We start from the raw sequence: 15,461 nt of genomic DNA on the forward strand, positions 1-15,461 counted from the left end.
AGGAATCATTTTAACATTGATTCCTATGGAAAAATCGGGTCATCGCATCCGATGGTCGCATGCGATGCGATGCGATGCGATGCGATATCGCATCGCATCGCATCTGATTGTATGCCTTAACTTAAGGCATACAATCAAAAAATCGGGCGTCCAGATAACTCACAAGTACCAAAAAAAAAAATTGAAGGGGTTAAAAAAAAAAAAAAAAAGGTCCTGCGCCAAAAATTGAGCACAGATGTTGGTCAGTAACGTCCGTCACTGAACAGCGCTCAAAGGCAACAGGAATTTGATCAAAAAAAAAAAAAAATAGATCAACCCTGTGCCGAAAAAGCTGATCAGTGATGTACGTCACTGATCAGCGCACAGTGGCCACAGGACACCCACAAAATCACAGTGTGTGTAAAAAAAAAATTAAAAAAAGACCCCACAGCACTCTCAAAAAAAAAAAAGGTGATCAGTGATGCGACACTGATTACCAGTGAGGGGCAGCAGGTGCACAACCTTTGGTGCAACTGACAGTGCAACTGGCAGCAACTGACAGGTATATATAAAAAAAAAAAAACCTGCGCCCCCAAAAAGTTGCTGATCAGCACAGATATACTGATCAGCACAAAAGGGGGGGTAGCAGACACAAAATATACACTCTCTATCACTCTCTGTCACTATCTCTCACTATCTATCACTATCTATCACTATCTATCACTCTAGGACACTGCAGCAGCAGCACTGACAGTTATATGTATAAAAAAAAACCTGCACCCCCAAAAAGGGGGGGTAGCAGACACAAAATATACACTCTCTATCACTCTCTGTCACTATCTCTCTCTATCTCTCTATCTCTCACTATCTATCACTATCTATCACTCTATGACACTGCAGCAGCAGCACTGACAGTTATATATATATAAAAAAAAAACTGCACCCCCAAAAAGGGGGGGTAGCAGACACAAATCTCTCTATCTCTCTATCTCTCACTATCTATCACTATCTATCACTATCTATCACTCTATGACACTGCAGCAGCAGCACTGACAGTTATTTATATATAAAAAAAACCTGCACCCCCAAAAAGGGGGGGTAGCAGACACAAAATATAGCTCTCTCTGTCACTATCTCTCTATCTCTCTCTATCTCTCTCTCTATCTCTCTCTATCTCTCTATCACACTGCAGCAGCAGCAGGAAGTCCCAAGAAGTCAGATCCAGGAAGCGTCCAGCACGCTACAAGCAGTGATCAGGTGATCAGGTAAGGTATTTGCAAGGATCAGGTAAGTATTAGCAAGGATCAGGTCAGTATCACGGCAGATAGGCACGGTGACCGCTCTGCACGCTATTCCAGACCGGAATGGCGTCTGCAGCGCAGTCACCGTTAGTTTAAATGTCGCGCCTTGGCTGTGATTGGCTGTCGGTCCGACGGACCAATCACAGCCTTGGGGGCAGGTGGGGTGAGGGTGGGGTGAGGTGTCATCGTCACCGATGACCCCCTCATGCCCCCTGACGCCCGGCGGTGATTGACACCTGTGTTACCGAGCGTCTGATTCGCTGGTAACACAGGAAACCGCTGTGAATGGCTGTTCACACTGAACAGCCAATCACAGCGATCGCCGACGGGGGGGTGGCATCGCAGCCCCCCCTGGGCATGCAGGGACATGTCTGCTGTCAGGGACAGCAGACATCGTCCCTCTGTCACTGCGTCTCTAGACGCAGTGACAGTTTAAAGTCATGACGTACATTTATGCCATGTGTCGGGAAGTACATCCCGGCCATGACGTAAATGTACGTCAAATGTCGGGAAGGGGTTAACAGAGAATATTAGAACATTCACATCATTCCCTGCCACAGTGGAGCTTACACTCTATATTCCTTACCACATACTGTACACACACATACATTTATTCTAGGGTTATTTTTTGGGGCTGGGAGCCAATTAACCTACCAGTATATTTTTGGAGTGTGGGAGGAAACCGGAGTACCCAGAGGAAACCCACGCAAGCACAGGGGAAATATACAAACTCCGCACAGTTAGGGCCATGTTGGGAATCGAACCCATGACCTCAGTGCTGTGAGGCAGTAATGCTAACCATTACAATATAGGAGATCTTATAAAAGTCTATTTATGCCTTTTTAGACATGGTTATGCTCCTTAAACACAGATATAGAAGCCACAATGACTATCTTACAGAGCAGATGAAAACACAGATTCTGACCTTGATAAATAGTGAATGGTCTGACAAAGATAAAGAACTGAAATCAGATTGTAACAAGGCCAGCTGTCACATGTCATCTGGAGAATAGAATAGCTCTCTTGTCTCAGTAACGGGCATTTAACAATTTACATCAATTACACTTTATTAAATGTAACCTGCACTTTCAAAAGCAGTATATATTCACACATCCCACAGGATGATAATGCCTGTAAGATGATTATCCATAGATTAGGTGACTCATTTAAGCTGCTTTCTCTCTATAATTAGCATGCTCTTGTTTGTGATTTTAATAAAAAACAGTTCTCATTAAGGGAACTACTGCATTTGTCATTTAATACTGTCGCATATCCCCCTGAAAACACCAGTTTTGGGGATATCTGCAAGTAAGGAGGGACTGCAGCAGATATTGGAGATACTGTATCTACTGTGTCTCCTCCGTTTCTGACAGCAGCCAACAACCCCCATACTGTAGGTTTTCTATGGGGTCTGTAAAGCTGCCAGATTGACTAAACTCATGAGTCTGATGGCGTTAGCTGCTGTAGCCTATGGCATACCTTTTACAAATAATACTTCCTTTCAGATCTCCTCCCCCTACATCAATGGGGGATTTTTCACTATGCATGTGAGGCACTTGCCTAGGGTACGCACTGCCTGAGGGGTAACACACCAGGCTGAGGGATAACACACCAGGCTGATGAGACCTGGTGATACATTGTTTTGTCATCACAACTTATTTTTTTTTTTCATATTTTACTTAGGATGTGGAACAATGGGCAGAATATAGTTTTATGGAAGGTGGTGGTGGGATGAGTCTTGAGATGTGGTAGAATGGGGGGGGGGGCATTAATTTGCCTAGGGGTGGCCTGCCCTACATGGGGTTTTAGGGATTTACGCAAATGTAAAATTTTTATTGCCATGAAAAGAATTGTAGGGCCTGAAATCTGATGATTGATACATTTGCCCCTGCCATGACATTTGAATCATTCATAATCACGTAATACATACAGGGGGTTATTCTGGTTGACTCACAAAGCTGCAAATTTCGCAGCTTTGCGTGTCATTTAAACACCGCCCGCATGAATGCCCATCCGATGCAAGCGCCGTGAATCTCCACACATGAATACGAATGGATGTTTTGCATAAACATCCATTTGCAGCTTGCATGCGGGGGCGAAATCATTTGACGGTCGCTGACCATCAAATGATTTCGCCAGCACTCGCAGATCTAATCAGTCTCTGCTGGCCTCAGATCTGGTGCGCCCTGTACGGGAAGAGAGCGGGAAGCTGACATCCGCTTATGTCAGCTGCCCGCCCCCTGCACCTGCGAATCTCCATGGGAATGCTCAGCGTTTTCATGGAACGCCCATGAAATGCTGAGCGTTCCCATGGGCGTGACCACAGCTCGCCGCCCCACGCCCCCCCACCCGCACTGCTGTTGGCGGCTGGTGAATGATCAATTCTCCATGCTCACTTGCACAAAAAGGCTTCACATGCACATAACTGCTTATGCACATGCACAGTCTCTAAAAATCGCTCCCTTGTGCGAACGAGCAGGGGAGCGAATCAGTTAAAATAACTTCCACAGTCCCTCTTCTTCCAAATACAATGCTCTTTCCAGTTTACCTTTGCTCTCAAATGTCTCATTTAAAATAGTACGTGTCATTACTCTATTAAATTCAGTGCAGGTTGAGGATAGGGTGGCCAATCCCAGGATCGGGATCGGTGGGATCCCGGAATTTGGCCCCCAAAAGGCCGGGATTTCAATCCCAGGATTGGAGTTTCCAATCCCGGGATTTCGGGATTAGGCTGCGCATGCGCAGTCTAATGCCAGGCAGCGTCCGAGCACCCGCTCAGACGCTGCCCGGCTTGTCCCGGCACCCGGCAGAGCATACTGTGCAGCATGACCTCTCAGCGTGACGAGGTCACGCTGCGCAGGCAGATCACTCACGTCACGCCCGGCAGTATGAAGAAGCCACATCGCGCTGCTCGCCCGCCCGCCCGCCCAACTAGCCAGCCAGCAGCAGCATTAACCACCCGTCCCCCAACCCGGCTCCTTAAGATGACCGCCCATTCACCCACCCACCTGGCAACCCATCCATCCACCCATTCGGGAACCCAGTTGCACCTGCATGTAAGTAAATGTGGGGCAGCTAGGGAGTTTTTCTATTAGAAAAGCCAATCCTGGGATCCTGGGAATGCCAGGATTGAGCATTTTTCAATCCCGGGATTGAAAAAATGCCCCGGGATTGGCTTCCCAAGTTGAGGACTAGCAGAATATTGGGTCTCTTGATGTTGGGCTGCAACTTATATTTTTTTAAGCAAATATGACTAAATTCCCTATGTATTATTGACTACATAAACACATACTGTATGTGCAGTATATTATTGTTAGCGCTGATAGCAAATGCCTTTCTGTTGTGTATACATATATGGCATCAATATTGCCCGGCAGCCAGTACCATGTGAATTACAGTAGTATGGGTGCACCTGAGTCTGGAAAATTCCTTTTCTGTTTTGTGTCAAAATATTTTGCCTAGTGCTATCGTGGCATGTTACAATTAAGACTATAAAAGGCCTAGTTGGGTGTGGCTTCCACACCAGCCCTGTATAGATGTTCCCCTCTGTAGCTGGAAGGTGAGTACATTTAACTGCAATGTAATAGTGTGCTGGGCATCTTTGCTAGGTCAGGGACTTGCAGAATATTGGGGTTCTTGAGCTGAATGCTTAATTGTTTTGATCAGAATGTTTAATAAGAATAATTTGCATCTTGAATACAAAGGATAAAAAAACATTAATTATTTTGGCATTCAGAGTAATTAATACTGGCTGCTTTTTCATGTTCAATAACCCACAAATGGTGGACAGCTTTATTGTTACAGCTACAACACATCCCTGCCAATTATAAATCTCACTATACTGTACATCTTAAATTAGCTTTTGCTACAAACTCTGGAACAGCCATAAACATCCTAGCATCTTACGTGTGACCCCTAACATGTATACATTTCACATTTCTTGCTTATATAACTAAACCTGAAATAACGACTCGGAGACATAGGTTTGGCAGAAATTGTTAGCTGATTTATTCAAAACGGTTAAGCTAGATTCATTTGTTAATAATTAATTAATGGGGGCCAAGAAAGAACCGCAATTAACTAAGCTCCACCCCACCAACTGCATACGTAATAAATCCTACCCTGTCAAGCGGTATTCACACAACCTGCTGCATTGACTACCCACCTGTCCGGATGGGGTCGCTGTCCCCGAGCGGGTGATCCAGTGAAGGCCTAAGTCAATGAGAAGCGAGTGCACCGAAAACAAACCATCTAGTACGTTGCATCATTATTCAAGAATAACTAAATCCATTAACCTGCCATTCTTTCCCGTCTATCAGCCAACGCACTTAACACCCACCCAAGCACCCACTAACCAAGGGGAGGGAGGGCGGTAAAATCCTCAGGAAAGATAGGAAGACTCCTCCCTTTCCTGTGACCATATTCCCAGCTAACACTGCCATTCCCCTCTCCTTATTGGGTCACCGAGTCACATGCTTTCCAAAGTACACACACAGCTTGGGATGTGTAACCCACTACACGCCGATTGCAGGCATTACATTAATCTAAAAGCTGCAGTTTTGGGGGCTCATGTAAAGATGGGTGTAAGCCTCCAACAAATGCACATAACATCAAAATGAAAAACTGAACTAAGCAGTAATATATATATATATATATATATAGAGAGAGAGAGAGAGAGAGAGAGAGAGAGAGAGAGAGAGAGAGAGCACCCTTCATTCTTGCAGGGGCTGGCTGTAGATTCGCCAGCCCCCGCCAGCTGCTGGAATACAGAGCCCCCCGCCAGTCCCCCCGCTTCGCTGCTGGTATCCACCACCCGATCCCACCTCCCCGCTCCAACCCCTAACCCTACCCATCTCACTGAAGCGGAGACGGGCAGGGTACGCGTCCCCCGCCGCCAGATAACTGGGACACACATACATGTGGGACGCTCACGTGTCCGAGTCAGATGGAGCGCTGGCTCGCCAGTGTGGTCATTCTGGCGAACCGCAGCGCTGGCTGAGAGGTGCTCCATCTGTGTATATATACAGTACATATATAAAGGGCTAATTACTCTTTCCATCTATGAGATGAAGTACTGTCCCTGACCACAAGAGGCGACTCAGCAGACAAAATTACTCCTTTATGTGCTAAGCAATGTCATAACAGAAAGTGAAAGCAATTTTCGCAGGGACACTGATCTGTTACAAACTTGCTAGATATGGAGAGAGGGAGCTGTGAAGAACAGATAGCGACTGGAGTGGGGTAGAGAGTTTGTGGGCTAAAAACAGTCACAGCTCAAAGTGAAAATACATTACAGAAGCCATCATTTTGACAGGCTTTTAACTAGTAAGATCAGTGGTGTAAGTTCATCGCAGTTGCCCGGAGGCAAGATATATATTGGTGCCCCCCACGCACACACACACAACCTCATATAATATGTGTCTGTTCTGAAATATATGTGTTTTGTATACACACACACACTCACATACATATATATAGAGAGAGTGAGAGAACACCTATATATTTCAGAACTCAGCTACAGAAGGGATATTGATGGCTTTCAATTAACTAATTTAAACTAGCAGGGGAGGAGAGGTGCCCCCTTGGGAGCAGGAGCCCGGAGGCAAATGACTCCATTGCCTCCCAGACTTCTGCCCCTGAGCAAGATATAAAATCACTCCTACCTCTCAAGCTCGCTGCCTAGGTGTTATCCTTGACTCTGAACTTTCCTTTGTACCCCACATCCAATCTGTCTCAAAATCATGCAAGACACTGCAAAAACTCCTTACACTACCTTACACAAGACACTGCAAAAACTCTAATCCATGCTCTCATCGTCTCACGCATCGATTATTGCAATAGTCTCCTTATGGGCCTTCCCCAATACAGACTCTCACCACTACAATCCATCATTAATGCTGCTGCAAGGCGAATCTTCCTAGCCAGACGTTCATCGTCTGCAAAGCTATTCTGTCACTCACTTCATTGGTTACCTGTATTCTACCATACTCAATACAAAATTCTTGTACTTACACACAAAGCCATAAACCAAACTACAGTAAACCAACATACATATCTTCTCTTATCTCAAATTATCTTCCAACACAACCTCTATGCTCCTCTCAAGATCTGCGTCTCTCATCCACACTCATTACTCGCTCCCATTCCCGACTGCAGGACTTTCTTCGGGCTACACCCACTCTGTGGAATGCCCTCCCAAGCACAATAAGACTCTCCTCCAGTCTCCAATCCTATAATCGTTCTCTAAAAACTCATCTCTTCAGGCAAGCTTATAAAATTCCAGAACCAGTCACAGAACCTTGCATTCTGGTGGAGTTGATGCAATAAAGAATACAGTATCTATCCTTGTGTATCAATGCCTATTTCCCTATAGATTGTAAGCTTGCGAGCAGGACCCTCCTACCTTTTGACTGTCTGTAAATACACCTGTTTTGCTTGCGCTCTCTAGTTTGACTATTTTTCTTGTGCAAGTGTAGAGATTTTAAGGAATCAGGGAGCCTTAATTGGGAGCAGCAGGCTACACATTTATTGAATTTTTGTTGATTTTTATATCAAATATAGTAGATTGGTGCGCCCGATTGTCCGGCTTTCCTTTCTCCTTCTCGGCTTTCCCCGACACCATGTGTTTAAACATATCACACGTTGCCAGAGGTTTGCCGTGTTGGGAGCGAGAGTGAGCCGGGCTTAAATACTGTTGTTTCTGTCTGTAAATACCCTGTTTGTTGTATCACTGTCTCCTTTGTAAAGCACAGTGGAAAATGCTGCGCTATATAAGAAACTGTTAATAAATAAATAATAAATTGGTAAGGAGCAATGCAATCAAAAACATTATTACCCAGAATGCTTCTAGATATAGCTTGGTGTAAAAAATGAAGTTTATTAGCTACAGATAAGTTGCATAAATTCCATCTAAAACTTACATTATATATGGTTATATTTCCTATGGTTGTATCCTAGTTACACATAAGTGAGCAAATGCAATTTCAGTTTGGTGTGGCAGAAAATCGGAAAACAAGAAAGTATTGATTAATGTGTAGCACAGATATTGGCAACTTCCACTAAGTATACCATAAAATTGATTGCCAATAATTTGTGAACTTGTAGACCAGTAGATAGTTAAGTGATGCTTTATATTCATAATAGATACAAAATTGGCAGTGTGCAGAAAATTGTGTTGGCAAATCTCACTTTTCTGGCAATTGCCAATTTAGTGATTTCTATTTCACTGCTCTAAAATTGCCAAAAGTCTGTCAATATACTCCCCCCAATCTAGAACATAGAATGTGTTCAGGTTATAGATTCTTGCTATCTAATAGTATGAAGTGTATCTTTATCTGTAATATTACTGCAGGTCGGGATTAAGGTCTGTGGGGGCCCTGGACAACAAACTTGTGGGGGCCCCTATCAATAAAAGTGATATGATAACTGTTTTGTTGGAACAAAATAGGGGGGGGGGGGGTTCATTGTCCAGATAAGACACTATACTATTGGATATGATGGAGGCAACACTGGGTGAATGGCATGTGCCAGCTGGCTGGGCATAGGGGCAGTGTTACCTGCCCCTATGCTGGTTACCTGGCTGATGGTGGTTGTTGTTCAGGCTCCGGCCTATGCAGGGCGTTGAGGTTGTGGCAGGCAGTGTGGGGCGAGGCCGACTGCTGCTACTGGGGGCCCACGCCCACGTCATCCCAGTGTGCTGGCTCCTGGTATATCTTGCGCGACTCTCCGCTGGAGCTGGCGCAGGGCTGCGCGATCCCAGGCTGGCTCCTGGGCTATCTCGCGAGGCTCGCTGAGTTGCCCGGCCTGGGCAGGCACAGAGCTGCGCGGCCGCGGGCACTGGACATACATGCAGCAGCTAGCTGCGTACTGGAGTGTGGGGCCCCTGATGTGTGGGGCCCCGGGGTGACCGCCCCTATCACCCCATGCTGGATCCACCACTGTATTACTGGCCTTTTTCAACATTCAGCAACTGCATATAGAACACTGCAACAGCTGCAACACATATGCTCCAATGGAAGTAAGGCTCTAGTAACGGTGCGATTCACACTCCATGCATCAGTAACCTGAGGAACACAACAGTGACAGGTCAACAGCTGCACAGCAATCCATATGCATAGACAGTAGGAACAGGTTACCTTTCTCCACCTACTAATACTTTTGAAACAGCAACAAGTGAAGCAAGATCAGACATCCCCAATTATGTACTGTGGCTTCCTAAGCAATGTGTGTTTCCTATTTAATCTATGATCACTGGCCATTGCCATCCCCTTCAGTACTATGATACAAGGACTTCTGTCTTTGTCACCATCTTCCTGTCACCCGATGTTTTTCCCTATCACGCTTTGCCTCCCCCTGCCACAGTTTTCCTCTCCCTGTCCCCCATTGCCATGTTGCATATTGTGAACATGAGTTGGAGTAGAGAAGGGGGGCCCAAATTATATTTTTGCACCTGGGCTCACCACCCACAAGTTCCACCACTGTGCCCAGATGTATATTTTTTTTTAATAAACTGCAGTTCTACTATCTGAGGAAAGTATTTCCAGCTGTTTTATTTGCACCCAATTCCCACCCTACCCATCTTCTTGTAGTACTAATAAATGCTTATCCCAATTATATCTTTTATACTAATGTTGCCATACTATCGATTCTAGCTATAGCTGCTTTCTTCATACATTTCATTTACCATCTGCTCATATTATATATTTAAGGGACAACCTCCATTTGTCCCTTAAAGAGGATTTTCACAATGGAAAATTGTTAAAATCCCCTTTAAGCATGTATGTAACTAAACCTGATAACCAGTGCTATTTTTCAGCAGGAACCAGCAGGAACTCAGTTTCGGAACCTCTAATTAAATATGGCATCATCAGGAACTGGGTTCCTGAACCTGTTCTTAGCCAAATGTACTTTCCATAAGATAATTTTGACTGTGAGTGCCTTAGTTTCATACAATACAGTACATACCTTTCTCTCTCTCTCTCTCTTGCTATATATTTGTATTTAATTGATCCACCCCCAGACCTGGAGTTCCTGGACCTATTTTTCCAGAAAAGTAGTACTGAAGATAACTGTCCCTTGATCAGTTAGGCGATTCTTGTCTCCTGTAAGCTTGGGACAATTGACAAGGTGGCCTTGCCTCCCCATAATACAGTTAAAGCTTGTTCCAGAAACTCCTTTCTGGCTCCTCGGGAGAGAGACTTGATTTGCATGGACTCTTTGGATGTCACAAAAGGTACTGAGAACTGGAATGTTTCCTTTCCTGAGCACTTCCCCTACGGCAAAATCCACTTAGATACAGAGGACGACTGCAACACTTTGGATGCTAATTGGTCCTTGAGGTTTTTTAGATTACCTCTACCAGAAGGTTGTGACAAAGGCCTTGTTAGTTCAGTCGAGCTCAGAAATGTCCGCTGATGGAATCCGCTGATGTGTATATACAGGTGGAGAAACGCGTTTTGGGATCTTTATAGCCCAGTCACAGCTTACCACTTGAAATACCGCTGAGTCCACAGCTATCTGGCGGTTCCTATAATTCCATTGTGGTTACAGATATACCCCTCTCCAGTATCCGGAGCGCATCTATGGTAACAGAGGGAGGATTTTTACCTGGACAGCACCTACACCGAAAAAAGACCCAGGATAAAACAACAGTATATAGCCACTGGAGAGATTACATTTAATTTCATTTGCGGTACTGGCAATTACAAGGATCATTGCCTCGAATACATTGAAAGTTTGATGCCTTAATAATTTGAGCCAATTCCAGCCTCTCACTAGCAATTATATATGCAAGTTATTCATGTTATATGCTGTTTGTCTTGTAATGTCTGATTAATGTATGAATTATTATGAAGTGCACTTCAAATGATAGTTATGGAGGCTGCAGATATCACTCATCCAGGCTCTTCGAAAAACTTTTTAAAGGCAACCAGAAAGTTCACACTATTGTGCATCAGAGGATCAAGTGAGAACAAAATAACCAAGGTTATTCTCAGGCGCTGCTGGTTTCTACAGAGGGTATAGGGTGTAGTCAATTCCCAATAGAAAATACAGATAACAAGAGAAATACAAGCAGCGCGCGAGAGAGTCCCAAACCCAGACGTTCCCCGACAGCAAAGAGATTATATATTTCACCTTTGTTCTTTCGGTAGTTATATGTTAGTTGGGCGCCCACTATAGTTAGTACGCTCATACCCCCACTATCCATGTCGGCGCAGAGTTGATTTTATACAATGTGGCGAGCGCAGTGAGCCACCGTGCCCCGCAAGAGTATGCAGAAAACTAAGTAAATAGCTTAGTGGGCGCCCAACTAACATATAAGTACCGTTCTTTCCAGTGAGTTAGTGACAACATGTATTTTAAATTGTAATAAACACTTGTTCATAAAACCCTGATGACATTTGGGGCACTTTCAAACTTTACCAGGGTTTAGTACTGTATCTACAAGTGAGATGAGGCTCCTACAGGATTTGGTGCAAGTTGCGTCTGAAGAAGCTGGACTGTATCAATCTGCTACACAAGGGTCTGTAGATACTTTTGGAGAGGAATTACCAGCAGCATCCATATATGGATCAGAGTATACTGTCAAACTCTTGCTGATGTGGTATATATTGTATATATGCTGAAAGTACAGTTAGGATTGATGTAGACTCAGTGCAGGGGCACAGAGTCTAATGAATTGCTGGCCCACAATTAGGTTTTGCCAATATGCAGGTTACAGCTCTGAGGTGTAAGAGCCAGGTTTTGGGCATTTATTTAATAAGATGGGAGTTCTATTGAAGATGGGATGTTGTTACAGGCAACCAATCAGATTATATCTATTATCTGCTAGAAGGTGCTAAATAAATAAGTAGATTCCGATTGGTGTGCTGTGCGAGCCAGCATGGAACACAGGGCCTGATGCAGATGTAGTTGGAGGAACTATCGCTGCTGCTTTCATGATAGCTTTAATGTAGTACTGCAGCAGGAGATGTGCATCTTATCATTGCAACACCATTGGCCCGTTGTGACCCATGGGGTCATGCAGGCCAGCCGCCGCGTCCACAACAAAGAGGCCGCATTCCTCCCCAATAACAGCAGTGGCACGCCTCCGTTTTGTGGAAATGGAAGCCATCGCCACTCATGGGCGTCATAATGTTGATCGCAGTCTGATGCCATACTGCATCCTATGTCATTTACTGCAGATGCACAGTGCAGGTCTGATGCATGTGTAAATGACCAAACCTGGGTACTGTGTGGCATGCGTCGCTAATGATAAGGCCCACTGATACAACACCATTCAGTGCTAATCATAAATGCGGTCACCAGCATGATATGTCAGTCTAACAAAAAATAATTAGCTTCAGTGAGTGTGTATAATAAAGATGAAGAAAAAAAGTTGAAATCTAATTTTAATCTCCGTTATATGAGAACCATAAGAGTCAGCTCTCATCCATCTTTTCTATGTATGGATTACATACTGTATATATAATATTTTAAACTATAAAAATATAAAAAGGTCACATGCTAATACCAAATGCTTAATCTGAACCCAACCTTGTTTTAAGGTCATCTTGAAAGTCAGATGTGTGATACAAGTATAGACTGCTTGGAAAGAAAGTGAACATAAATAACAATTATTCTAGGGAAGGTCTTTCTCTTCCCAAGGCCACAGCAGGTAACGTGGCAGCAATTTTTATGTCAGCAGTTACCTTCTTGTGTGAGATCGATGCATTAGCACAATGCTTAGTCCATGAACTGATTATTAAGTCAAATTGTATATATATATGTTATGAAACTGTAATCACACCATAACATATGTCATAGGGAATAATTTTCATTAAATAACATCCCTTTGACTGTAATTCCATTGTCCCAACCCACAACAGTGGTACTAACTGACGTTGTCTAGTGAGAAGGAATATGGAAAAGTAAAAGGAAGAGGGAAAAAAAAAAGACCAATGAGTGAAAGAGACTTGTGTACACTCTACATTCACTGTTCAATGCGCCTTATCATTCGACTGTGGAAAACGACATCACTGGGGCCCATTGCAAAATTGATGAGGGAGCTCATCTACTAGACCAGGGATTCCCAAACTGGGTAGACTTGTGTTTGTGGACAATCACCATATCAAATTATTCATGTACAATGGGATCTCCAAAACCAGTGCTGGTGGCTGCTCATTATAAATGATGTGAACGCACAGAAGCACAACACTGTTGAAGGAAGTCCTAGGGGCAACTACCAAGAGGCGTTATGCGACTTGTGGCATATTGCTGTGGGAGGTGAGGCCAGGGTGATGCATTTCACAGTAAGTTGTGTCATTACAGCCTCGTCCAGACCATTTACATATAGATGGAAAAATGAGTGAGGGTTGTCTACTATCCTGTGATCCCTGTTCTGATTTTTTTTAAATAATGTAATCTTAATGACTGCATGTGTACATGCATGCCAATGTGCGAATGCATCATGGCAAACTAGTCGCACTCGCTCCTAGTTGCAGACAGGATGAGCATGGCTATATGTTGGTATGTTCTGAATATGTGTATGCCTACCAGCTAACAGTAACATAATGCCCAACATTTCCTGGACTGCAAAGTAACAGGCTTCCTCTGTAACACTTTGCACATAGCAGCGCCAATATGCAATGCCCCTGTCATTTAGCGCACACCGGCTTTTTCTTACATGAGGGAAAAGTGGTATTATTGCACATAATGTGCACTGACACCTTTATCCCTCATAGCGCACTTTCATACATGAGGGAGAAGTGGTAGTATTGCACATAACGTGCACTGACACCTTTCTCCCTCATAGCGCACTTTCATACATTTGACACTGTCTTTACATTTACAGTTGACTTGTGTGTAACTATGAACTGGCCCCATTGTGTATAGTTTATAGCATGCTTACAGTATATAATTACACTAGTGAGAATCATATCCAATGCTGAAAATATATTTTTTTTAAATCCACGGGCATGTGCCCTAGATTAGTATTCTAGTTAATTGGTTGGTGAAATGAGTGCTACTATTCATTGGGTACAATGCCTTGGAATGTGCATAAGCTGTGCCCTGACCTACGAAGCATGGTGACATACACAAATGTGTATAAACACACATGGGTCAGGGTTATAAAAAGGGAAAGCAGGATGCAATAATTGTAGGAAACAGAGAAAAAAGGACAATACACCAAGCACATTATCCCAGACTCATATGACAGGAAGCCACATAGCTGCCGGAACAGATGCAATTCCAACAGAAAATAATATCAGCTGTGTAAAAAGAGCATAAAGAAACACTCATTATCTCATTAAAGGAAGAGGATATTTGCATTACATATTTTGTAAATCTTTGATACAACTTTATAGACACCAATGTGTGCACACTGTCAATACAGTGTGCATTTCCAGCTACATGACCTCGAACAAAACATGTTGAATACAAAACAAACTCTGCTGCCTTCCCTACACTCATGGTATGAGGGGTGTTTAACAGCAGGCGTCACTTTGGTCGAATGTAATGGGGGTTTACACACATAGCGAGGTGCTGAGCATTCTGAGCGATGCTAGCTCACTCAGAACGCTCAGTAAGATCGCTCAGCACCACAAAGGGCTGCACAGCGATGTGTCAGCGATGTGTGTTGAGCGATCTGTCAGGACCAATGTTCTCTTGGTGTGACCACTGGCCCTGACACCAGCTATTAAGTGATTAATATCCAGCTATCGCTATACCCCTACACACGGAGCGATGTACTGTAGGGGCATTTTCTAAGCAATCTAGTGAGATCAATTAAAAAACGCTCCTAAATCGCTATGTGTGTAGGCCCCATAACAGTACAGGTTTGCTACTATGTGATTGGCTATAAAAAGGATTGCATTTCTTGGCAGGTTGAGGGACAGGACATGTCGGAAGAAAAAAATGATATTGTCTCCCTAAGTGTAACCTGAGAGAAAGCACTGCAGAGTCAGGTGACCCACAGTTGTGCTGCAATCTGCTGCAACATTGCAACAAGCAGGGACAGAGGGGGATGTTCTGGTTGATTTGCAAGGCTGCAAGTCCACCAAACCCTGCCGCTGAATCTCGGGTCGCCCCCCCCTCGCAGCATGTGTTCCCACGCACAAGCTACGAATGGATGTTTAACATAAACATCCATTCGCATGCTGCGGGGAACATCCACATCATTTGATGGTCAGAGACCACTCA

This window comes from Crinia signifera, chromosome 4 (genome assembly GCF_055691185.1).
Source record: "Crinia signifera chromosome 4, ASM5569118v1, whole genome shotgun sequence".
Lineage (NCBI taxonomy): Eukaryota > Metazoa > Chordata > Amphibia > Anura > Myobatrachidae > Crinia > Crinia signifera.